General features: G+C 48.9%; 1 pseudogene; it reads right to left on the reverse strand.

Moving 5' to 3' along the window:
- Positions 1–14701: 14701 nt before the first annotated feature.
- LOC120688753 lies at positions 14702–24955 on the reverse strand (annotated as a pseudogene).
- Positions 24956–25791: the final 836 nt, after the last annotated feature.

Raw genomic sequence — 25791 nt, forward strand, 5'->3', positions numbered from 1 at the left:
TTGGTGTGGAGTGGCAACGACACTTTGTGCGGGGGAAGAGGAGACCCCCTCCTTGGTGGAGAAGCTCCGTAGTGGATTTCGGCCGGGTGACCGAGAGAGACGGTGGCGGTGCACGAGACTCAGTGTCTTATGGGCACTTGCCTTTGCTTGCCGGCATCGCCTTGATGGCGTAGTGCAAGACGGTGATCGGAAGAGCCTCGGTGTCCCGTGGACGTAGGCGTTTGTGCCGAACCACGTTACATGACTGTGTCTTCTCGGGAGTTTGCATCTCTCTTGCACTTACCTCTTTACTTACCGTATTATGTTTCCGCATTTACTCTATCTTGTGTACCTTTACTTTCCAAGTTGGTTTGATTAGGATTGGCTAGGTTGCAAGTCTTTTTGGGGTAAGTAGAGAGTAGCAAAGATAAATCTTAGTCATAACTAGCATGTATAGGACGTGTTAGGTTTATCTTATGCAAGTAGATTGAGCCCTAGGTTAAAAAGCGATTAGCGACCCTATTCACCCCCTCCCCCTCTAGGGTCGGACACCCCGGTGATCCTTACAGCGAGCTTTTCCTTCACACCGAACCGTTGGATCCCTTTCATTGGAGATACCCGTAAATAGACATGATCTCTCACTTGGAACGAGATTGATTGACGTTTCTTGTCCGCGTAGCTTTTCTGCCGGGATTGAGCTATTTTTAAATTCTCCTGTATGAACCAGACATGTTCTTCTGCCTCACTGACCATATCGGGGCCGAATACATTCCTTTCACCGATTTCTGACCAATTCAATGGAGTTCTACACCTCCGCCCATATAATGCATCAAAAAGAGCCATTCTGATGCTCTCTTGATAGCTATTATTATAAGAAAATTCCGCTAACGGCAGGCATTCAGCCCATTTCTTGCCGTAAGAGAGCACACAAGCTCTAAGCATATCCTCCAGAATTTGATTGATTCGCTCAGTTTGACCATCGGTCTATGGGTGATAGGCTGAGTTGCGAATAAGCTGTGTACCCAGAGATGCCTGCAAGTGTTCCCAAAAACGCGCAATGAACTGTGAGCCTCTGTCTGATATGATTGTCTTGGGTACACCATGAAGACTCACAATCCGAGCCATATATATCTCAGCATATTGGTGAGATGAATAACAGGTCTTCACTGGAAGAAAATGAGCGGATTTAGTGAGGCGGTCAACGATAACCCAAATAGAGTCATATCCCTTTGACGTGGGAGGCAAACCAACAATGAAGTCCATACTAATATCCTCTCATTTCCACGAAGGAATATCCAAAGGCTGCATGCCAGCAGGTCTGAGATGACTTGCTTTGACCCTTTGACAGATATCGCACTCAGACACATATTTGGCGACCTCACGTTTCATCCTTGTCCACCAAAATCGCTGCCTGAGATCTTGATACATTTTGTTACTGCTCGGGTGAATGGAATACCTAGAGAGATGAGCCTCATCAAGAATTTGTTTCCAGAGTTCTAAATCCTTAGGTACCACCAACCGGTTCTTAAACCATAAAACACCCTCGCCATCTAGATGGAAGCATGCCACTCGAGGGTCATTTTCTCTGAGCCTTTGTCTAATCTTTTCCATGCCAATATTATTTTTCTGAGCCGCAATAACTTGATCTCGAAGTGTTGGAGTGAGGGTAAGATTAGCAAGAGTACCCTCAGACACCATAGTCAAGTTCATCTTCTCCATTTCTTGGCACAAAGTGTCATGCACTGCTGTGGCTAAGATGCAACTGCAACTGGCTTTACAACTTCATGCATCGGCTACAACATTAGCCTTGCCCGGGGGATAATGAATCTCCAGGTCATAATCCTTTATTAACTCCAACCATCACCTCTGACGCAAATTTAGCTCGCTCTGGGTGAAGATATACTTGAGACTCTTATGGTCTGAGTATATATGAACAGGATTGCCCAGAAAATAACGGCGCCAGATTTTTAATGCATGCACCACTGCTGCCAATTCCTGATCATGCGTGGCATAATTCTCCTCATGCCGCCTGAGGGCTCTGGAAGCATAAACAATTACCCTCTAGTCTTGCATGAGTACACAGCCGAGGCACATACCTGTTACATTTAATACATATCAAGGGCCGAATAATAGCCGGCTGGATTAAACAGGGGTGAGGACACAGTAGGGACTCGTACCTGATGCATCACAATATACATCAAAGGGCCGAGTAATATCCGGCTGAGCCAAAATAGGGGCCAACGTCAATAACTTTCTCAAAGTCTGGAAAGCTTGTTCACATTTATCGTCCCAAACAAACTTTACCCCTTTCTTAAGCAATTCCGTCATGAGCCTAGCAATTTTGGAGAAGTCCGGTACAAACTGGCGATAATAACCTGCTAGCCCAAGAAAACTCCGGATCTCTGGAATGGAGATATGAGCCTTCCAATTCAGGACATCCTGAATCTTGCTAGGATCAACAGAAATTCCATCTTTTGAAATGATATGGCCGAAAAATTGGACCTCCGTGGGCAAGAAATCACATTGACTAAATTTGGCATATAGCTTGTGCTCCCGCAAACGCTGAAGCATAATGCGGAGATGCTCTGGATGCTCCTCTTCATTTTTGGAATATATAAGAATGTCATCAATGAAAACCACGACAAACTTATATAGTTCAGGCATGAATACCGAATTCATGAGGTACATGAAGTGAGCAGGGGCATTCGTCAGCCCAAATGACATAACCAGATACTCATAGAGCCCGTATTTGGTGGAGAAGGCCGTCTTGGGAATATCCTCAGCTCTAATCTTTATCTGATGACAACCAGAGTGGAGGTCGATTTTTGAAAATACTTTGGCCCCGAATAGCTGATCAAACAGAATATCAATTCTGGGAAGGGGATATTTGTTCTTGATTGTGACAGCATTCAAAAGACTATAGTCCACACACAACCTGAGGCTTTGATCTTTTTTCTTAACAAAGAGCGCCGGACAGCCCCAAGGAGAAGTGCTAGGATGAATATATCCCTTATCAAGCAATTCTTGCAATTGCTTCTTTAACTCAGCCAGCTCATTCGGTGGCATCCGATAAGGTCTTCGGGAAATTGGTGTTGTTCCCGGTTGCAATTCAATGGCAAACTCCACCTCACGATCAGGTGGCATCCTAGGCAAATCATCTGGAAAAACATCCGGGTATTCACATACCACTGGTATGTCCTCTAGCTTTTTGTCCTCGACAAGATTCACCGTATGGGTCAACGGTGTGGGGCTCATAAGACACAATGTCATAGAATCATGAATGGGAGAATTTACGTGCACCGCACGTGATGAGGTGTCCAGAATAATCCCATGAAATTTCATCAAATTCATACCGAGGATGATATCCACTTTCTGGGTTGGCAACATAATTAAATGGGTCGTAAAATTTTTTCCCTGAAGCCGTAGAGGCACTTGCTTGGTAGTCTGATTGGTTATCAATTGACCCCCGGGTGAATGAATGAATATGATACGGCTTCGACATGTTTTCTACACCCAGCCCAAGTCTAGCAACACACTCTTTACTGATAAAGGTGTGAGATGCACCCGAATCGAATAACACAGTAACGGGTTGATCATTTATGAAAAACATACCCGTCATCACTGGAGCTCCCTCAGGAATACCCTCAAGGGTGGTGTAGTGCACTTGTCCCGGTTTGAAATGAGCCACTTGCTGCTTTTGACTCTGCTAACCGGACTACTGGCCCTGCTTCAGTGGCATCGGGCAGTTGCGTGTGAAATGTCCAGGCTGCCCACAGTTGTAGCATGGGAATAAATTGGGGCGCATCCCCGACTGCTGCACCCATACCTTCTGCTCACCCTACTGAGGAATAGGAGGCCTGGCTGTCCCCTGTGATGATGTGTACTGAGGGGGCCTATATCCCCACTGCTGCTATGGCTGGTGCTGAAAAGGGGCTCTCTATGGGCCCGACTGTACCAGACGGAACCTCTGGAGAGCGCTGCTCGAAGATCCCACTGCCGGCGCCTTTCTCTTCTTCTCTGCCTTATGAGCCAAGTGGGCATCCTCCTGAATGATAGCCCCATTGACTAGCTCACTGAATGTGTCAAATTTGATCATGGCCAGACGATCCTGGAGCTTGCTGCTAAGCCCCTGCCGGAAGCACGCCTGCTTCTTCTCATCAGTGTCTACGTGGTACCCCGCATATTGTGACAAAGTGTTGAAGGCCTGAGAGTACTGTAGTACACTGTTATTACCCTGCTTCAGGGTCAAGAACTCCGTGAGTTTTCTTCTGATCACCCCTGCTGGGATGTGATGTGCCCTGAATGCTTCTTTAAACTGGGCCCAGGTGAACCGAGTGCCCTCGGGAAACATGGCCACGTGATTGTCCCACCAAGTGCGTGCAGGGCCCCTGAGCTGCTGAGCTGCAAACCCTGCCTTGTCCCCATCATTGTACAGGTGCAGAGTGAACTTGGACTCAATGGTCCGGAGCCAACTATCTGCTTCCAGTGGTTCATCTGCTTTTTGGAACAGTGGCGGTTGAGTGCTCAGAAACTGCTCATATCTAGGGATAGCAGGCTGGTGGTGATGCTCATGCCGTTGTGCTCTGCCTTGCTCAACAATCTCCCGGAGGAGTGCCATCTGCTCATCGCGTCCGGTGAGCATGGCCGCAATAGCCTGAGTCAAATCAGGAGGGTTCGGGGGTGCTGTCATTCTGCATTCAACAATGATTGGATTAGTAACAATTTTTTTTATTATATAAAAATAATCATGACCGCAACTAATATCCAAATCATGGAAGAAATCGAAGGAAACAAATCATTTGAACACAACTGAGAGGCCTCTGTCTGCAATCAACCGGTCAGACCGGTGCAACGGACCGGTCAGACCGGTCTGCATGGCGCTGTGTGGCTCAACGTGGACCAACCGGTCAGACCGGTAGCCAAGACCGGTCAGACCGGTCGCCACCCTGAAACTAAACTTCACTCTAAAACTTGGGTGACAACCCTTAAACCAATCCCACAAATGCAATTGAAATTAATGTATGCCATGATGCATGCCATGGTGCAGAAACTCCTATGCAAAACCCTCAAATGAAATAAAAATAAATAACGAACATGATGCATGAACGTCCTTCGTTAATCTTTCGACCCAAACTAGACATCTACTTGCTCTAACATAAACTATATATATAGAGCTTACTACGTATATTCCCACCTACATCACTAAACCACTTTTATCCTAAATTAGAAATTCATTTTTAATTTGTATTATCTGAAAATCAGTCATGCTCGTACCACCCCCAGTGTGTTTCGGCTCTGATACCAGCTGTGACGGAACCGCCAAATTAAAACTCTAAATTAAGCGTAATGGCCGTCATTTGAACACATCGGGCGCATTCGCTTAATGGTTTAATTTGACGGTCCTTTCACAACCCACGGCCCGATCGAAACAACACCGGTAGTCCCACGCGAAGGCGGTCGCAGATGGTACAAGCACGACAATTACTTGAAAATACATGGCAAAACGACATAAAGGGATAAAGCATAACTTTTACAACACGAGTTTAAATACATTACTTTCACAAAGCCGGTTCGAATATATACATAACTTACAACTTTTACAACGGAGAAGCCAAGTCCAAATAAAAAAAGAATCTACAACTCTACCATCTACTCTAGTTCAGTTTATATTCAACCGGTCAGACCAGTTCATTCTATCGGTCAGACCGGTAGCACTAATCTACCCAAGCCTACCGGTAAGACCGGTCTAAGTAAAACAGAAGAGCTGCACACTTCGCCCACAAGTGTACAAGCCACCAACTCGCTAGTCTATGGGTCTCGCTCAACTACCTCCCACCCCTCTGCATCACGGCGGATAAACTTAATGCAGCAGGGGCAGAAGTCAACATCTGGGTACCCTAAAACAAAAATTGGTGGCAACAAACCTTGAGCAACTAATACTCAGCAAGACTTACCCGACCAGTGGGTATAACTTAGCCCACATACCTAGACATGCAAGGCTTTTGGTCTGGTGGTTATTTTGCGAAAAAGCGACTAAAGTAATTCCTTACTTTCCTTATTTTATCCCAAGTTCTATATAAATTAATCATAGTCTAATATTTGCATAACCAAATCTAGAGCGAACATAGTGGAGCAATAAATAATAATTCATTGTGTGCATCATCATAGGTATAACTATTATTCCATCACAACACTACGATGCGACGCAGTGACCAAGGTGCTCATATCCGAGAGCGACTGACGGCGAATCGATTCGATTTAACCTTGCAAGGTGGACCTAACCAACACGGCACGCGCATGCCCCGTCGGACCACATGCACCAACCATTCCCCTCCCCGCCTCGAACTACAGAACCGCCCCACCTACATATAGTCAGCCGAGCTCAACGAGAGACCACCAAAAGTAAACATATGCATCCCGTTTCTCCGCGACTACTCGACTCTTCCTAAGGGGAGGTGATGAAGTTCTATACTTTTGAAGCGAGACAGTACTAGGCTTACCGGTTTCGACTACCTCCTACTCTCGGCATGCGGTTAGTACAGTTCAAACATGATCATTAGGGCCAACAACGGTACGGTCCTTAACCGACTCAGACGGGATTAAAACACCCAGGAACCCTGTCCTGCTGCCATACCTATACATCATCATCAATTCCCGTCTGGTCTCAAATTTCCATGCATCCTATGTCCATTCAACAACTCATGTGTCGAAATATAAATAATTCTCATATCTCGCGAATAACCGAAAATTACTCGACTTCTAAACATCCTATATCTCGCGAGTGACAAGAAGTCACTCGACTTCTACCGAGAACTCTTAAGCATAGCATTACTATCATCCTAACATACTAGTATAAACTCAAAGAAACCTAGGGATCATGCAACTAGGGTTTCAACCAATTTCTATACGTAATGCACAAGTAATAAATATATATAGGTGTCATAATTTAAATTAATAGGTTGTGCACCGGGGCTTGCCTTGCGTCTGCTGCTCAACACCGGGGTCCACTGGGCCCTGGGCCTGGTTCTCGTGCCTCTCCTCCTGCTGGGCCTGCTCTAATGGCTCCGGGGGCTCTGCAACCACCTCGTATATCACCTCCTCCACTGCGGCTGCTACACATATGTATATGCATATGATATGAGAGAATGCATGCATGACTTGCAAAAATTACAAGTAATCAACAACCAAATTAATTTCTATCTAATTGTACCAACTAACCCTAATTGAACCCTCTCAGCCCTGCTAGCACTGGTCAGACCGGTATACCAAACCGGTCAGACCGGTCTGGCCTGTGCACGCCTAGATACCAAAAATCCGTAGTATCCGGACATATTCTCGGAGTATCCGAACTCCCAAGTCCGGAGAATCCAGACCTAACTCTGGAATGTCTAGATCACCACAAACTCGGAGTATTCGATCCAATGGCCGGACTGTCCGGGCCCCTACTAGTCAGACCGGTCCCTCCGACAAGTCAGACCGGTACAACCCAGACCAAAAGCTGGAATCCTTGGCGCGGCGAAAATCGCCCACAAATCCTTAAACCCTTCTAGGCAGTAGTTCAGATATACCTCTAGAGGTTTTGACCAGAGGAAATCACCTAAAACTATCTAGAAAAGGAGATCGGCCAACACAAGCACTTATACCTTGAGTGAGCTCCTTTGTGCACAAGAACTTGAATCCCAGGCACCCCAGGGAAGGAATCGTGGAGAGGAACACATCCCACGCCAATTTGATCTCTTTCCCGGCCTTGGAATCAAGTTGGGGTGAGGATTTGGGATTCTAGGGCTTGGGTAGAGGGGTGAGCTCGGGGAAGGTGAGTGAGAGAGCTGGGGAGGATGAGTGAGTTGTTGGGAGAGAGAGAGAAGAGTGGTTTAAATGATGTGGGTCCAAGAAAAAAAATGGTTGGCCCAGCGTCCACCGGTCAGACCGGTCGCCCCTACCGGTCAGACCGGTCGGGCCAGACTGACAAAAAGATTGCTAACTTATGGTTTATTCTTTAGGTTCGAAACTAATGACCTTAATTAGCTAAATTGCAGTGAATTAATAGCTGAGTGTTACACGGTCGCCATTGTCGGGGATCGGGATCTCGGAGCGCAGAGGTCGCCGCGGTGGTAGGGTTTACGTTTATAGGCTGAGGAGTGAGGAGGCGTTAGGTTTGGCTGGGCGTAGATGGCGATGGTGGAATGGAGGAGGAATGGAGGCGGCGGCGGAGAGAACGAGGCGGGAGGGCGGCGGACGGTGAGAGGGGAGGAGGGGTGAAGTGGCAGGCGGAGATGGGCTGCGGACGGGACATGGATCGATTTGGTGGGCTACTTCTTCGGCCCATCGATTTCAAACTTTGGATTTCCAATTTCAAACGGTCGAAATCAGGTTACAAGCATAACTTTTTTTTGAGTGAAAAGTACCTGTATTAATGAACCGGGACTGCGTACACAGACAAGGTCAGGCACCTCCTAGAAGGATACAGAGTGGACAGGTGTCCAACCAACTTTACATAGAAGACCCTAATAAAAGAAGAAATTACAGTTAGGTTCTTTGGATCCTCCATGTTCGCCGAAGTTGCTGCAGTCCGCTCAACTCCGCTGTCGCCGAGGCCAACACCAGAGCAAAGGGAGGACGACAGGAAACTGAAGCCAGGAGAGACACCATCGCACACAGGCTTTAAAACGAGCCGCAAAAAAACCCAACCCGCAGGATGGGAACTGAAACACCATGGAGCAACATCGGCCGGGGCCACACCCCATGCCTCCCTGGCTCTGGATCCGCTCTCATCGCCGGAAGCCAATGAGGAAGAAGAGCAAATCCACCCACCACACATCCACAAAGCCAACAACCTACACTCTGCACCAAACCTGGTTGGAGCACCGAACAGGAACGGGCTCCAGTTGGAACTCCTGTACAGGAGCCGTCAAGATCTGAAGCTCCAACTCGGTCTCCAGATCTGAAGAGCTCCCACCCCACAGGCTTGTCGCCGCCACCGAAGCAAGTGACGACGAGGTGAAAGAGAGCCTGGAGGACCTTCCACTGTGGTCACGCCGCCTCCACCTTGCAAGCACCGCCGGGACACCAAACCCTACATCTAGAGGGACCTAATCTACACAGCCGGGCAGAGAACCACACGTTCCCCTCGCATCCGAGGCCAACTAGGCCATCAGAGGCGAGGAGGAACGGCGGTCTCGCCGGCTGGAGCACGAGTTTCTCTCGCCGCCTCCGCAGTCGCCGAGAGAAAGAGAGAGAGGCGTGACGAAATGATCACTCGTACGAGGAAATCTTTACCTACGATTCACACACCAAACACAAGCTTCTCATAGGGCCACGTCAACAATTTTTCATCAGCCATTAGATCAAAACCAATGACATCAACCGATTGAACGCAGCCACATATATCTACCGGTTCTATTTGCTTCTAGAACTCAGGCGACGTTAAAGTGAAGAAGACGAATCGTTTTTTTTACCTGACCCTTCGTCTCTCAGAGTCTCGGTATCTAATGCTGCTTCCTTCTAGTTCGAGCCGACGTCCACAATCGCATGCCCTAAGGTGCGTAATTTCTTCACTCTTTTCCCTCTCCCTCCCCTGCGTGCATCTTGCCCCGCCGCGCGGTAGCCATTGCTGCTCGATGGCCGCGAGTCTGGGCTCACGACCACGTTCATCTGAATCCAGAAGGAGGTGGCGGATGGCTCATCGTGAGAGGTCAAATATCCGGCATGCAGACAGGCTTGCAGCCCCGTCCACGATCCTCCCATTCCCTTTTCCCTCCTAGCCTCCTACTAGCCTCCTATTTTTGGAAATCGGTAGCACAGTTTCGTCCTGTTCGCCGTACGCGCCCATGACGGTACTGTGCCGCCGGCAACACCACGCATTGGCCATCACAAGCGAACATCGACTGTCGCGTGCCGTCCTTATCCCGTGCATGAAACCTTAGCGTTCCTTCCCCTCCTTTCTTCCCCGTCGAGCTCGGCTGAGCTCGGGCTGAGCAGACCTCCGCCTCATCATCGATTCTGGTCACCCCCGCCGCTCCCGCTTCGATTCCTGATGCACAAAGCTGCTTCACCATCCCCTCCACCTTCCCCAGCTCGCGTTCAAGATCCTTCCTGGCCAAATCAATCGGAATCGAAGCTGCACGGTCGGACACCATTAGAGCTCCACTAGAGCTCCGGCCGCCGTCGATCCGCTCCCTCCGGTCCTTCTCCGCCTGAATCAAGGCCGTGGTGAGCTCCCCACAACCCCCTCGACCTCCCTAGCCCCTTCATCGGCCTTCACTGGCCATCCCCTCGCTCAAAGCCGCGTTGCAGCACCGCCTGCCATGGCTGCCGCCGGCCCTGCACGCCGCGCCCCCAGCTCCGGCCATCTCGCGCCCAAGCCGAACCTCTGAACGGGTTGCCCTCGACCACCTAAAGCTTCCCAGCCTGACCACCACCGCTCTCCCTTGTCGGACTACCACCAGAGTGATGCCATCGCCGTTCCCCATCGCTGCCACCGGCCCCTGTTCCTCGCCCTCGACCCCATCTGGCCGCCCCCAACCCCGTCCAAGCCCACCAATGGGTAGGGCTCGACCTCCTCTATCTCCTCCCCTACTTTCCCCTCGCCGCCGGCGACCGGAGCCACTGGAATCCGGCCGGCCAGCGCTGTCCCTTGTTCTGTACTCCAAATCCGGTCCTACCAGTTTTGGAAACCGGTGACACCAGTTTTCCATTGAATTCCGGTTTCCGTTTTGTATCCATTCAACTTAGCTTGTAAAATTCATAGTAAATTATAAAAAATGCTAAAAATACAAAATCAGTTTTGTTGGCTTCATATTTTTCATGCTCTATTTGATAGAACCACTAAATGTGTTGTTTGAGCACTTTTTTGTGCAGTTTTATTTATGCAAGTTAAATACTTTTGTGGCTTGTTAATTGCATAACTGGAGTTAGGAGCATGGTAAAAATATGAAAGCAGTTGGGTTAGCTTTGTTTTGACATGCATTACTTAGGGAAAATATTAAACCTGTTGTTTAGTTAATGTTTCTATGATGTATTGATTTAATCGTGTTTGATGCTTGTTTAAGCTAGATCTTAACATGTTTAACATGTTGTTTGCTTAATCTTCCTAAGTGTGTTTAGTAGCCTTCCTTTATGGGAGACGCTTCAGTCTAAAATGAGTTTGAAATATGAACCCACACATTAGCACCCATGCTTTTGCGACCTTATGCTTGCCTTGTATGCCTTTTAATTGCATTATGTGTTGTTTTTTTTAAGTTCATGCATTTGCATCGTTGCATATCATCTAGGTATGCTAGATGAACGACGCGTGGAACTAAAGGACAAAGTTGGAGCTGAACCAGAAGATGATGTACTGGTGGGCCGATCCAGAAGATGAAAGGACTGACTGGAGTTCATGCTTGGGCCAAAGATGTTGTCAAGCTGGAACAACTGAAGACCTGCCCAAGGCCTTGCTAGTATTAACACTGACTTAGTGTTAACCCAGGCAAGTCCCGAAGCATAACCCTTAATTTCAGTATACAATGGTTATTTATTTAAGTATTATGCATTAAGTTTTCTAGAAGTTGAATGAAACCCTAGCATGCATGTCTCTCCCTATGCACCTATGAGTCTATACTAGTATACATGTGCTGTTAGAAATGCTTTGCTAAGTAGGATCTTGGTAGAAGTTGAGTGATTCCTGTCACTCGCGAGATATAGGTCTTGTTACTTATGGCAAAGTCTTTTGAGAAGGAATCAATGAGGAAAGAAAACTGGAGACCGGACGGGGAAAGATGTTGAGATGTAAGTGATGGCAACAAGACAAGATCCTGGTGTCGTAGATGGCCCCGCCTATGTCGATTGAGGACCGTACCGTTATTGGCAGTATTGATCGAGGATTGAACAGTATTAACCACATTCCAGAAGTAGGAGGTAGTCGAAACCGGTGAGCTGTGTACCGCTTTACAACGATACTTTGAATTTCGACCTGTTACGCTGGGCGTGGGAGTTGGCGGGTGTTGGATAGGGTATCGCCTTCGGGTTCTCTGGGAGTTCACCATGAGGGGCCCAACACCTGGGCTTTAGCAGGCGTGGTTCAGATGTCATGGTAATGATGGGAACAATTGACATGTGTGGTCCAGTGTGGCTTGCATGTGTCGTGTGAGTTAGGTCCACCTTGCAAGGTTAAATCAGATCGATTCGCCATGACTCGCGGATATGAGAGCCTTGATCTTTTTGTCACATCGTAGTAAGAATTGAAATGAGAATGGAAGGATGATGATGTTATTGTTGGAAGCTTAATGTGGCTCACCATGCTTGTTCTAGATGTTGGTGCAAACCTAGTTGGTATTATACGATAAACTTTAGCTAAAATACTGAAAGTAAGGATCCACTATTAGTAGCTTTTCAGCAAAATAACTCCAGAGCCAAAAAGCTTTGCATGTCTAAGAGTCGGCTAAGTATATACCACTAGTCGGGTAAGTCTTGCTGATTATTAGTATACTCACAGTTTGTTGTTACCCTATTTTCAGGTATAGTTGTTGTTGGTTGGAGCTAACCAGGATTCACATCGGTGGGCTCGATGTGACGTCCTCACGTCTTCGTAAATACCGTTATTTTTCAAACTTAGCTTTTATTTAAATTCTGCTGCTTGTTGAACTCTGATAATTACTTTAAACCTTTTTGTAAAGCTTTGTTTTATATTTTAAATTTGAAAACCTCTGTCTACTTGTGATCATCTGTGCTCGTCGTCGTGCGAGACTTCCGGTGTTTTCGATCCTTAACCCAACAGGCTGCCAGATTACACCGTTTTAAATGCGCGGTAACTTGATTAACGCTTAAGATGATAGTTAGCGCATTTAAGCCGGTTTAATTTGAGCGATTCTGTCACAGCAGCATTGGGGTAGCATGGTAATTTGCTACCTCCAGTAAGTTGCTGCGTTTGAATCTAAACGTGCAGTTATTATGGAACGGAGGGAGTAGACGAACTGGAAGTGCCAACTGCTCGCTGCCTTTCTGAATATAAGGAGCCACCAAATAGCTGCAAACCCATTCCGGAGATGACCTGAAAATGCCAAAAAATGACATCATAGCCATCTGCATGTTCTTCATCGTCAACTGGATTCTCCCTGTGTTCTGAACAACTCTCAACTCTCAGGAACAAACAAAGAGGGCTGCATAGGTGTCTGTTGCCTATAAATACGTGTAGAATGGGTGGGCATTCGGGTTACTAGAAAAATTCGGGTCGGATATTTCGGGTTTTCTAAAATTCAGATTTTCAGAAATGCTACCCAAAATTTATTCTGAAAAATCAATACCCGACATTTCGGGTACCCGAAAGTTCGGGTTCGGGTTTACCCGATATGCCCGAAATTTTCCAATCTGCAAGCCACCGCCGGCCGGTGCTCCTCTGCTCTCCCCCGAGGTCGATGCGCAGTAGCCGCCGGCGAGGACGGCGCCGCGGCGCTCGGGACCGGCGGCGACACGAGGTGGGTGAGAGAGAGAGGCGCGCTGTAGGTGGAGGTGGGCGGTGGCGTGGTGGGCGCTGTGGCGTGGCGGCGGCCGGCGAGCGGTGGCAAGGTGGGCGGCTCGCGGCTGGGCTGTGGGCTCTGTGGCGTGGGGCGGCGGGACGCTGCCGCGCTGGGGTCTGGGGGTGGCACCGGCGGTGCGGGTGGTAGTGCGGCACTGTGGGCTGTGGCGTGGGGGCGGGACTGCGGCCTGTGGGGGGCAGGGGCGCTGGTCGGCTCTTGGCTCAGGTGCGGTAGGGTTAGGGTTATGTGGCTTGGTGACTGGCAGATTCTATTCATCGCGCACGCGAAATTCGAGCGCCGCATCGCAGAAGCACTCGCCCCTCCCCTGTTCATCTTCTACCTCGCGACAGGGGAAGGGGTGCTGCCCCAGCGAGCAAGGGGGGAGGGGGAGGGGGCGGGAATGGGTGGTAGGTGGGCGGAGCGGCCGCCGGCGAGGTCGCGGGCGGGCGGGGTGGCGGCGGGAGGCGGCAGAGCTTATGGATCTGGGTTGCTGGGGGTGGGGGCTCACCGGACCTAGATGAGGGCTCGGCGGCGGCGGCCCGGCGGCGGAGGCGGTTCGGCCGGCGGAGGGCGCGGCGGCGCGGGAGCGCCGCCGGCCGGGTGGGGCCGGACCCCCGGTGGGCGGTGCCGGCGGCGGGGGTGAGAAGAGGCGGCTGTTGGACGGCGCGACGGCCAGCTCGGTTGGCGTTGGCGGCGGTGGAGGGTGGCGGCAGAGGCGCCGGGGCGGCGCCGGAGCCCGGGAGGCGGGGGAGCAAGGGCGGGGCGGCGGCCAGCTCTCCTTCTGCGACGCGATGCTCCCCCCTCGCATATGCTGGGAATAGATATCCCCCCTTGGTGCCTTGCTGGGCTGGGCTCAAATGAACAAACATACATGGGCTAGGCTATTTTTCGGGTTCTTCGGGTATTTCGGGTACCGTGGCCCAATACCTGAACTACTCGTACTAAATTCGGGTACTGGGTTGAAACCCGGATTGAGATTCGGGTTTTTCGGGCTCGGTTTCGAGTTTTCTGCCCAGCCATATGCGTGTATATCTTCATCATCAAGAGTTTGAAGCTGAGAACCTGGAGGTACCTTCCCAAAACATTGTTGTAAACTTGTAGGCATGTTGAGGTACCTTATTTGGATCAACTGATATCAGCTACTGAAATGCCATTCAAGTCCACAATCTTCTAATCCCACCACGTATCATTCTTTGAGGGTTTGTTTCATAACCAACTTACTCTGTATAGAATGCATAGAACATTTCTCCTCCTTTGATTGTAATATATCGACTCGTTGTAATAGGCAATACCACACAAATCATTAATCAGGACAGCCTGTTTTCATGAAACATACAGCACATATTTAAATGAGTAAAATACATGAGAGGTCCATAAACTTGTAAGAGTGTGTCATATAGGTCCATCAACTTCGAAAGTGCATTTTTGGGTCCCTAAACTTTTTAAATCGTTCACCGCAGGTCCATACCCCTCCACGTGAGCAAGTATCGATGACATGGCGTGCTGACTGGGCATCTTTATCTTTCATGCATCTCTCCTTCCTCTCTCTCCACCCCTTCCTCTCTCTCTCCCACCCATCCTCTCTCCTTGCGCCGATGGCTCCAACCCTCCCTCTCTCCCTGCGCTGGCGCCGCTCGTCCCGCGCCCCGCCACCAGCTCGCCGCTGTGCTCCGCCTTCGCCCTCGCCGCCGCTGCGCTCCGCCTTCGCACTCGCCGCCGCGCCCCGCCACCGCACTCGCCATGGCACCCCGCACCCATCCTCGCCGCCGCGCCCGGGCTCCGGGCTCGCCGCGGCGCCCCGCCACCATCCTCGCCGCCGTGCCCGACCTCTGCGCTCGCCGCGGCACCCCTCCACGACCCTTGCCGCGACGCCCCGCCACCGTCCTTGCCGCGGCACCCGCCATGGTGTGTGGCGGCGCGCGGCTTCCGCCGGCGACAAGGCCAGCGAGAGCGGAGGCGGCCGGCGAGCGTGCCCCGTCGGCCTCGAGGGCGCCTGGACGCGGCCCCGGAGCTCCGCCCCGACCGGACCCACGCAGGGCCAAGGCGGTGGCGGCCGGAGGCCTGCGCCGCACTGGAGCCCTACGAGGTGGCCACCGGCGAGCACCCGCGAACGCGCATGCGGTGGCGCCGGCCGAGCTCGCCCCTCCTCCTAATCCCGCGCCGCGCCCGTCCCTCTCCCTCGAGCTCCTCCGCCGCGTGTGGAGACCGAGCTGCCGAGCCCCCCATCGAGCTCCGCGCGCGGCCGAGCTCCGCCGTGGGGCCATGGCGCGGCTCGAGCTCCCGTCGGCACTCCTCCCTCCGGTCCATGGCGGCAGCGGCCATGGCGTATGCCCGCGCGGGTCCATGGCACGGCGGCGGCCTCCCCGCGCCGGTGCTCCCTCCAGATCCGGTTCTCTCGGTGCGGCGGCGAGCCTCCTCGCGCACCTCCTACCAACGTGGGCGACGCGGGACGGGATGGCGGCTCCAACGAGTTCCGCGGGCCAGGGGCTACCCCAGCGGTGGAGGAGACGCGGAGCAGAGGCGCCCCCTCGCCGCGGAGCTCGTCGGCCGAGCGGAGCCGCGGGGCCTCCCTCCCTCCCTCGAGCGGAGGTGCCCCCTCGCCGCGGAGCTCGCCTGCCGAGCGGGGCCGCGGAGCTCGCCGGACGAGCGGAGCCGCTTGGCACCCATGTCTGGAGGAAGAAGAAAGAGTGGCGCCTAGTCAGCGTGCCACATCAGCGCTAGCTGCCCACATGGATGCGTATGGACCTCCGGTGAACGATTTAAAAAGTTTAGGGACCCAGAAATGCACTTTCGGAGTTGATGGACCTATATGACACACCCTTACAAGTTTGAGGACCGCTGTTGTACTTTACTCTATTTAAATGGACGGAGAGTAGCGCCAGCGGATTGGCAGAACCATCAGCAACACCCACACAATCACACAACACAACCACCAAAAATGCATCACATCGCAGTTCACAGCTCCAATGCCACAAACAACACGAGGAGGTGTAATACCAACCCGCTCAGCAGCGTTCCGGCAGCGCCATGGCTCCGGCAGCTGCCGCTCCTGGGCCTGGTCCGCGACACCGCCACGCCCCCTGACCGGTAAGACACGCCGGCGTTCCACCCCGTGGGTATGGCGTTGCTAGCGACGAGCACCCTGCCGGAGCTGAACGTCAGGCGGATGTTGAAGGGGCCCTGGAGGGGTGAGCCGGAGTTGAGCTTCCACACGGCGCCCCATGATTGCTGCATGCCTGCATCGGCGCCCACTGCCCTGTCCCGCTCTGCATGATATCCACGGCGTCGAGGTCGCTGTCGCTGTCCTCGTACTCGATGAGCACGGCCAGATAGTTCGGGTTGGAGCCAGACTCCACGGAGAAGGTGACGTCCACTCCAGGCCACTGGCACTGCACACTGTACAATAATGGGGTAAAGATGGTTAACACATCACATGGCGTTTATAGAGCTGAAAAATCGCAGGGCAGTCAGTTACAGAGTATTAGTAGCAAAGCTCTTTCCAGTAAGCAAACAAGCATTGTGTGCGTACCGGGTATACTAGATTTGGATGGCGCCGGCGCCTCGCAGCTGGCTGTCTTGGCCGGGCTTTGCCATGGCACCAAACGCTGCCCCACTCATGTCGAAGTGCACCTGATCATCTGGACACGGGCAGTCAGGACATTCGTCGGTGATGACAACCGTCACCGGGTCACCAGAGCAAGCATCATTGCCCGTGCACACCACCTGATGAATCTTCCAAGTGTCAAATTACAGATATGCGTGGATGTTAACGCATGGTTTCTCAACTGCTAAGGTCTACATACATACACACCTGATAGCAAGAACCACAGCCCTTGCCGGAGTCGTAGATGGAAGAGCAGCCAGCGGCAATCATGGAGGAGAACGGTGGCTGGTCGACAGTGTTCTGGTACCCACACGCGCCACCTGCAACATGTGAATGAAAATTTCATGCAAGTTACTTTACAAGGCATGCCAGTTTGAAAGAGGTAATACATTGTTATTGACTGGTGACAATTATGCGTTGACTTTCGATAAGCTCTTACCGTCACTTCCCGCACCATCGGCTGCACCATACCACGTAGCGATGCCATTGGACCAACCAGAGAGCTCACGCCGGAACTCTATGAATGCACAAGAGTGGAGGAGAAAGGCGAAAGCAGCGATGGCAGTGAAGGACAACACCTGGAGCTTGGAGGCCATATATGACTACACCCTGTGATAAGTAGCTCCCGTAGATAAGGCGAAAGATACTATGGACTTGCACTGGGAGGGTGAGAGAGAATATTAGCGGTACTGAGAAGAGTGTTTCACTGTGTGATGGTCAGTTTGTGTAAGGATGTAGGTACAAGAACAGGCAGCGATCCTCCTTGGGGATTACAGGATCTTGCAGTGCAGTTTTTCTAATATAAAGGCATTGGTCACCCATGCCCAAACAGCAAGACAATAAACCCTTCCCAACTGGGTGTAAATTTGGGAGCATCTTATCAAACCAAATTGGTATGAGAAGGCATCCAGATCTCATCAAACCAAAATGATTGCATGAGGTCCTGCATTGCTAGTCTGAGCTTAATTTATTTCTTCTTTTGTTAACCAAGGAGAGCTTACAGTATTTAATCCAATGGACCACATCAAGCATCCTTACATGATGAATTATAATAATTTAGTTAATTTTAATAAAATCTAATGCTTCAAAGCTGATATGATGGAATAATGGAGTGGAATTTCGCAAGACTCAATGCTCCTTGCATTCTTGTCATAATGCTGTACAGCTGTACTGTAGTATCACCTTGCCTGTATTAGATAGAGGCCAATGCTTCAAAATATCTACGATAACCCGAGAAGTCCAGGTGGTTGCAGATAAAAAATAATAATAATGCTTGTCGGCGTCATGGAAGGTCATAGTTACCAAAGAGATCTCCTATAGAGTAGTGTAGAATATGGTGAACATATATGGTCTGGTAAATCCCAATTATCCATGATTTTCTACTTAACGTAAATCACTAGGGGGAAAGTACATATATTAACTCTAATCTATTATTTTCTTACCTGAACTTACATAAAAATTATAACGATAAGGTGGCAATAAAAAATTGTGCTATCTTTCTCGCCATGGTTTATCAAAGGATTGGCTGCTCCTGATCAATTGACTTAACAATTTTAATATCTGCCCAAATTTTGAATCATGATTCATGATAGCCTCACCCAGCATTCAGGCATACATAAGTCTCGAACAAAATAAGCATGATTACAAGATTTAAATAAGAAGTCAAAGCACTATGCGGATAACTTGATATACCACCATTTAAAAGCATCCAATCATTCAGATAATTAACTTACTTCCTCAGAGAGTCTAAGATAAACTCTTTGCTCTAGATGCAAATTACATGTTGACCCATTCAAGACAGTTTAGTTACCGTGCTAGATCTGGAGAATGATTTTGCATTTTTCTATCCAAGTTTTCCTCACAACATTTTCCAAGGCATAGAAGTATTTCAACACCAACCTGTGTGCTTCAAATCAGTAAAATACAACAAACAGCTCCCAAACAAAAAAAAATTAGAAAAAAAAAGAATGTCACACTCAGTCAGTTAGTTCTCTCTCTATTGATAGTAAACTAAAGGATGCTCTAGCTTATCACTGTGCCCCCTGTTTTAAAAAATGTTTTAAAACTACGTTTAATCTTGATTAAACTCTAAACTTTGGCCTAGCATTGCATTTAATCACAGTGTCGTTTAATTACAAAAGACGTTTAATCTACGTTTAATCACAAAAAACTCTAAACCATAGGCTAGCGTTCACCTAGCGTCTAGCGTTTTTTAAAACCTTGCTGTGCCATAGACTCCATATCAGGCTCACAGATTCCCACTGACCATGGCCGCCACATGTCCTTTTCTCTGTCTCCTCTTTTTACATGGAAAACGTATAGGTCACATGATACAGTCACACGAACCATTGTATCCAAAACTTCATAACTGTAATTTGGCTGTCATATGGTCATACCTCGACAGCAATTTCTGATCTGAGGTGGGACTAGCTTGGGTCACTAACTGAGATAAGAACTTGACATTCCCTTTGCCTTGAAGGCCTGAACACAATCAAATCCGGACCTTTTTTTTAAACCCTACGTTTGCAAAGATTAGACTCACTGGAGAGCAAACTATGTGGTGGCTTATTTTATCAGCTAAATGCACAATTTGTCCCAAGAATGGTCAGGCTTGTATAGTACCTACTTTCAATTTGCAAATCATATCTGAGGCAATTTCCTAAGTTGTGTAAGACTACACTAGGCCAAATGAAGTCCGAACTGGAGTTATCAAGATCAAAATTAACCTGTCGACCCAATTTGTTCCTCTGAAAAAAGAACCGGCCGACTATCTGCATTATATCGACAATGGAACTTGAACCGTTAATTTTGACGCAGTTACATATGACCTGTAGCTGAGATTACTCAGAGAATTCCAATGGTGTTAGTTGTTACCCGCCGGACTTGAAGCGACCGTTGTCTGAATTCACTATCCCCAACGACCAACACAATAAGAGCAGCAGCAGAGCAGAATTTACCTGTTCGCTGTAGATACCAAGTCAAAAAGCAGCGCAGAGCACGCATCCGCAATGCTCGCACGCGGCCACGCGCACGCCACCAGCCCGAGGCCCGAGCCGCCGCAGACCTAGCCGCCCCCCACCGCAGCAACGCGCACGGCACGCTCCTCGCCGCTGCAGCGGGCACCGCAATGCCGGCAAACTTCCGGAACGAATCCAGCAAGAGGCGAGCCTCGATGCTCGAGCGCGCCAACTGTGCCTGCGGTGGACCAACAGCGCCGCCCAGGGACGCGGCGCGCGCAGCGACGAGGCCGGCCCGGCCGCCAGGGGGCCAGATACCTGGTCCGGACCGGGGAGTGGAGACGCGGCGGCGATGACACCAGTTGTATCTCGAGTAGAGGTGATGGGTTTCGTGGAATGCAGGCGGCGGAGGTGGGTGGGTGGGGGGGGGCGGGCGAGGAGGAGCGAGCGCCGAGCGGTGGGGGTGGGGTGGCGGGAGCGGAGGCCGGAGATGGGAGAGAACGAGGGGGTGTGGGGACAGGGTTTATGCTTTCCAGACATGGGAAACTGGAAAGCGACTCGCATTTACCTCGGCAGGTGATGATGCTTGCCATCATAGTCTCTCGGCATCACTCATCTCGCGGGGCGGCCACGTCACCGCCGACCACCCCGAATTCAACATCGAGGAAGAGAATTCGAGAGAAGAAGTACCACGGGGTTGTTCCTTACGTTGTCCCTAAGCTTACACGACAGCTAGGATAATAGACAAGTTAAAAGGACGGCAAGTCGGCAAAATTATTCTTAGCTTGTCCTGACCTGCCAAGCAAATCCGATCATGATTCATTTTATTTTTTAAAAAAAATGGTGAAGATGATTTGGTGGAGTTTCTTCCGTTCCACTTTACTTCCATAGTTTGTGAGAAGTTCATCTAACATCTTAAGTAGGGTTCTATATATTGGATCGGGCGGCGACGTTGTGGCTTTGGAAGTTTATATATGCGCTACTTTAGGCGTTTATTTCTACTGTTCTTTTGCCACCTACTCGTGGATGGAAATTAGATGCATGGGAGTCTTCACCCTTTTTATAAAAAAAAAATCCGGGCGGGGGAGAATTGAGGCTAGTTTGTCCCCTAGGAGCACTGTCATTATCAGGAATCAAGGATCTCATTGTCTTGCAATTTTTTTTTTGTTATAGGAACTATCTTTATGTGGAATTCAATATTCCTTTGCGCATACCATTTTTCAGTTTCTTTTTATTTATGTCATGATTATGAATGGTTTGGTTCATGTTCTATATTCAGGTCAGAATAAAGTACATCTACATTAAATAGTTGTAACAATCTTTTTTAAAAAAAAATTGGCTTCCAATCTATATCTGTTCCATATTCCAACGTGATCTGGCTTCACCCCATAATCTAAAGTTTTTTCCACATTAAAAATTTGAATCTCAAACTTTAATCTATAAACCCAAACTTTCAATTTGAAATATGCAAATCTCAACTCAGTACTATCCGGAGAAAGGAACTGATCAACTGTTAATGATTGGTGAACATTCGACCCAAAGCAATTTGTCTGAAACAAAAACAAAGAATAAGAAATTTGTCATCCTTGTCCCTTGGGAAATTGGAGCCAGGTTGCTTAACCATCAGTTTCATGAAACGCTTTACATGGACGGGTATTGTCCAACCAGATCAGTTGCATACAGAAACAAGACCACAACAAAAACGCCTACAACACCACGGGTACTCCATCATCTAAGGCTTCAGCTACAAGAAAATATCAAAATACACAACTAAGTCCACCCGGGTCCCTAATCTGCATCCCAAAACTACGAAAGCTGCATTTGCATCGGAATTCACAACGCCAATACCACAAACAACAGGAGAAGGTGATACAACAAATCGCTAATTGCACCTGCTGCCTTGTAGACCCGGCACCCAGCACTCCTGGGCCTGGCCCTGGTCACTGCTACGCCTCCTGACCGGTATGACACGCCGGCATTCCACCCTGCAGGTATGGCGTTGCTGGCAATGAGCACCCTGCCTGAGTTGAATGTCAGGCGGATATGGAACGGGCCCTGAAGGGTGGAGCCAGAGTCAAGCCTCCACACTGCACCCCACGAATGCTGCATCGGAACCCACTGCCCCGTCGAGCTCTGCATGATGTCCACAGCTGATAGGTCACTATCACTGTCCTCATACTCAATGACCACGGCCAGATAGTTTGGGTTCGAACCGGAGTCCACTGAGAAGGTTACATCCACTCCAGGCCATTCGCACTGCACCCTGTACATCCATATGTGCACGGGTCATGACAAAGGTCAACACAAATAAGTGGTGACGATGGTTGCAAGCAGCCATGTCATGAATGAGCGGCATACCGAGTGTATTGGATTTGTAGGATGCCAGCACCACGGAGCTGATCGGCCATTCCAGGCTTTGCCATGGCACCAAACGCCGTCCCACTCATGTCGAAGTGGGCTCCCTCATTTAGGCACATGCCATCACTTGCTTGGCTCAGGCACGGACCACCACCAGGGCCCTGATCGGTGATGACAACAGTCACAGGGTATCCAGAGCAAGCTTGATTCCCAGAGCATACCACCTGATGAATCAGCATTTCCAAATTTATAATAGCAGAAATGGAAGCATGTGATCGCCTCCATCACAAAGGAGTACAAGCACCTGGTAGCAAGAACCACACCCATTTCCAGAGTCGTAGATGAAAGGGCTGCCAGCAGCAATCAAGGACGAGAATGGTGGTTGGTCAACAGCATACTGGTACCCACATGCACCACCTAGAAAGGGTGTAATTTAGACATACATGCATCAGAATAACTATCCAAGCCACACACTGGTCCGAGAAGAGCTATAATATGGTGATTGTTGTGATGAAACATATTCTTTCATGAGAAATGTTATACGGCTACTACCTTCACTTCCAGCGCCATTAGGATCACCATACCACGTAGCGATGCCAGTGGTCCAGCTGGAGAGCTCATGGCGGAACTCAATGGACACACAAGGATGGAGTGAAGCGAAAACTGTAATGGCAATGAAGGACAAGTGCTGAATCTTGATAGCCATATTCCGCACTGTGACAATAACCTGCAGGTGATAAGTCAAAATACCATGGAATTGCAAGGAGAGAGAGGATGAATCGAGCAGGCTATGTGATGAAAATTCAGAGGGCAATCAGTGTAATTTGTTAGATGCTTAAGGACAAAATAACTGGACAGGGTTGCTCTTTATTTTGTAGTGCAGTTTTGTGTTTTTATTATACGAAGATGTTCATTATTCATCACTAGCAAAATAGTAAACCTATAATCAAAGGTTAAATCGGAGAAGATTTCGGAGGTGGGAAGGTATGAAGTCGCTCATCAGGTATATGCACATTCAAACTAAGTTGATGATACCTTGACATGAAAGGATAAATCAAAAGGCATGCAGATGCAGCCCTAAGCTCTTATTCAGATCTTACAGTGTATATAAGTCAACACACCACAGCAGATCCTAATTTATGATATTTCAGAATGATAGAACTATGAGTACATTGTTCAAAGGATCATATTAAAAAAAACCAACAACATCTAAGATACTAAGAAAGGATCATGAATCAAAAGTTCCTAAGACCTCTGAACTCAATGAAATTATTCAAACCATTCTATCATATCCTTTGTACTCACCTTATCTCTTTTGTATTGTGACTATGCGCTTAGCATATGCAATCGTTAAGTCCTTGCAAAGTAAGAAAAGGACAGTAGGGGGAGCCGGAAGCCAAAACAATTTGTAGTTGACCGCTGAGGCATACTGAATGCTGTTGCTTGAGGAATGACTGTTTTTTGTAGGAAATTGGCATATATGTTCTGAAGTGATGGTAAGGGTGGATAAAACTTGGAGAGTTCAATTATTAATACAGAAAACCATTTTTACTTTATGGCCAACCACTTCTACCTTGGCAAGAGAATCCCCATGTCCTGGTAGCCATATGACCTATGACTTTTCTTTGAAAAAGTACAAACCCCTGGCTTGAATACATATATCTTTGACAGCAATTGCTTGTCCTCAATATTGGCTATCAGGACCGTGGTTAACTGCGATCCTTTCACATATATGCTTAAAATCTGCTGATGTGCTAAACCCCACCTACAAGCATCTGTCCATCTGCTGTAGGTTGAAATCAATACCCCCTCCAGAATGACGCAGCTTTCATAATTCATACTCCCCGCTTCCAACTCATATCTGACTCTAGTGTCCCACACTAGTCCTAATCAAGTCAACTCTCGAAATCAAACCTAAATAAAGTGGAACCAATTCACCGGTTCCTCTAAAGACAAATCCACTTGGACTCTTTGTTCTGTATACGCATACTGAAGCAGCATTTTGGAACCAATTAGTTAGAACTGAGAATTACTGTACGTGCTGAATTCTTACGGTCTTATCTGCTGTGCTTGGATACCGCCGCCCGCCGCGAAGCCAAATTCCCCTGCACACGAAAACAGACTTTCAGACTTCACTACACCTGTGATAGTAGAAACCAAGGGGAAAATAAAAGCGGGGGATTGGGACATGGGAGCGCACCGCGCCGGACCTGGTCATCCCGCCGCAGCAACGAGCTATCCCCCCGCCGCTGCCGAAACGGCAAGCCGCTCCAATGCCAGCAAAGCTCCGAGTGCGCTAGCCTTGCCTCAGGCAGATCCGAGACCAGCGGGCCCCACCGGCGCTGCGGCTGCGAAAGGCGCGGCGCGCAACGACGAGGCGGCCGCCATTGGAGCTAGCTCGCTCGGGGCATTGCGGCTTCGGCCTAGGTGCAGACTGTGCAGAGTGGCGGCGGTTAGTTTTATGTAGTTGTATTGCGAGGAGAAGGGTAGGTTCGGGTGGGCGGCGGTGGTGCAGGAATGCGTGTGGTGGCGATGGAGAAATGTAGGCGGCGGCGGCGGCGAGGAAAAATGGAGACATATCCTGCAATCAAGCTTATGGTGTAATTACCATACAATTCAATTAAAAAAAGTCTCAAAAAATTCTGAAAAAATTCTTGAATGTGCATCTCAACCTACTTCATCTATATATAAAATTTCAGGCTCAAATTCGTCCTCCTCTAGAAGTTAAAAAAAGACAAATTTTCTGACAAAAGTAATAGTTCAAATGCAACTTAAATTTGTCTTTTTTGTAACTTCCAGAGGAGAACGAATTTGACCCTGAAATTGTATATATAGATGAAGTAGGTTGAGATGCACATTCAAGATTTTTTTCAGAATTTTTTGAGACTTTTTTTAGTTGGATTGCACGGTAATTGCACCATAAGCTTGATTGCACAGGATATGTCTCCAAAAAAAATAGCCAAGGAACGGTGAGGGCAGCGGAGCAGCGCCTGTGAGACCGTCCACAGTGATAGGAGGAAATGGAGGAGTAAATCTACTGTTTGGCACTGTAGATGCACTGTTTGGCACTGTAGACAGAGAGGGCGTGGGAAACGAGGCAAGAGCAAATTTGCTCTTGCTCTTGCCATTGTGGACAGCCTGAGCTCCGACTCCCTCGTCTCTTTCCACCTTTTCTTGAAATCCGAATAGAACCAGGAAGACTAATGATTGTTTCGTTCAAAGCTTTCTTTTTTTTTAATAAACAGATTTCCGAAATAAATGGGTTCAAAGCTAATTACCTTTTTGTTTCTCTCTCTCATCTGCTTTCACTGTATTTGAAATATAATGTCATGTCTCATTTAATAAAACCGTCATTCCGTTAACACATATATATACCCCCTTCATCCGAAATACAGTCTTT

Source organism: Panicum virgatum, chromosome 9N, assembly GCF_016808335.1.
Source record: "Panicum virgatum strain AP13 chromosome 9N, P.virgatum_v5, whole genome shotgun sequence".
NCBI classification, from domain to species: domain Eukaryota; kingdom Viridiplantae; phylum Streptophyta; class Magnoliopsida; order Poales; family Poaceae; genus Panicum; species Panicum virgatum.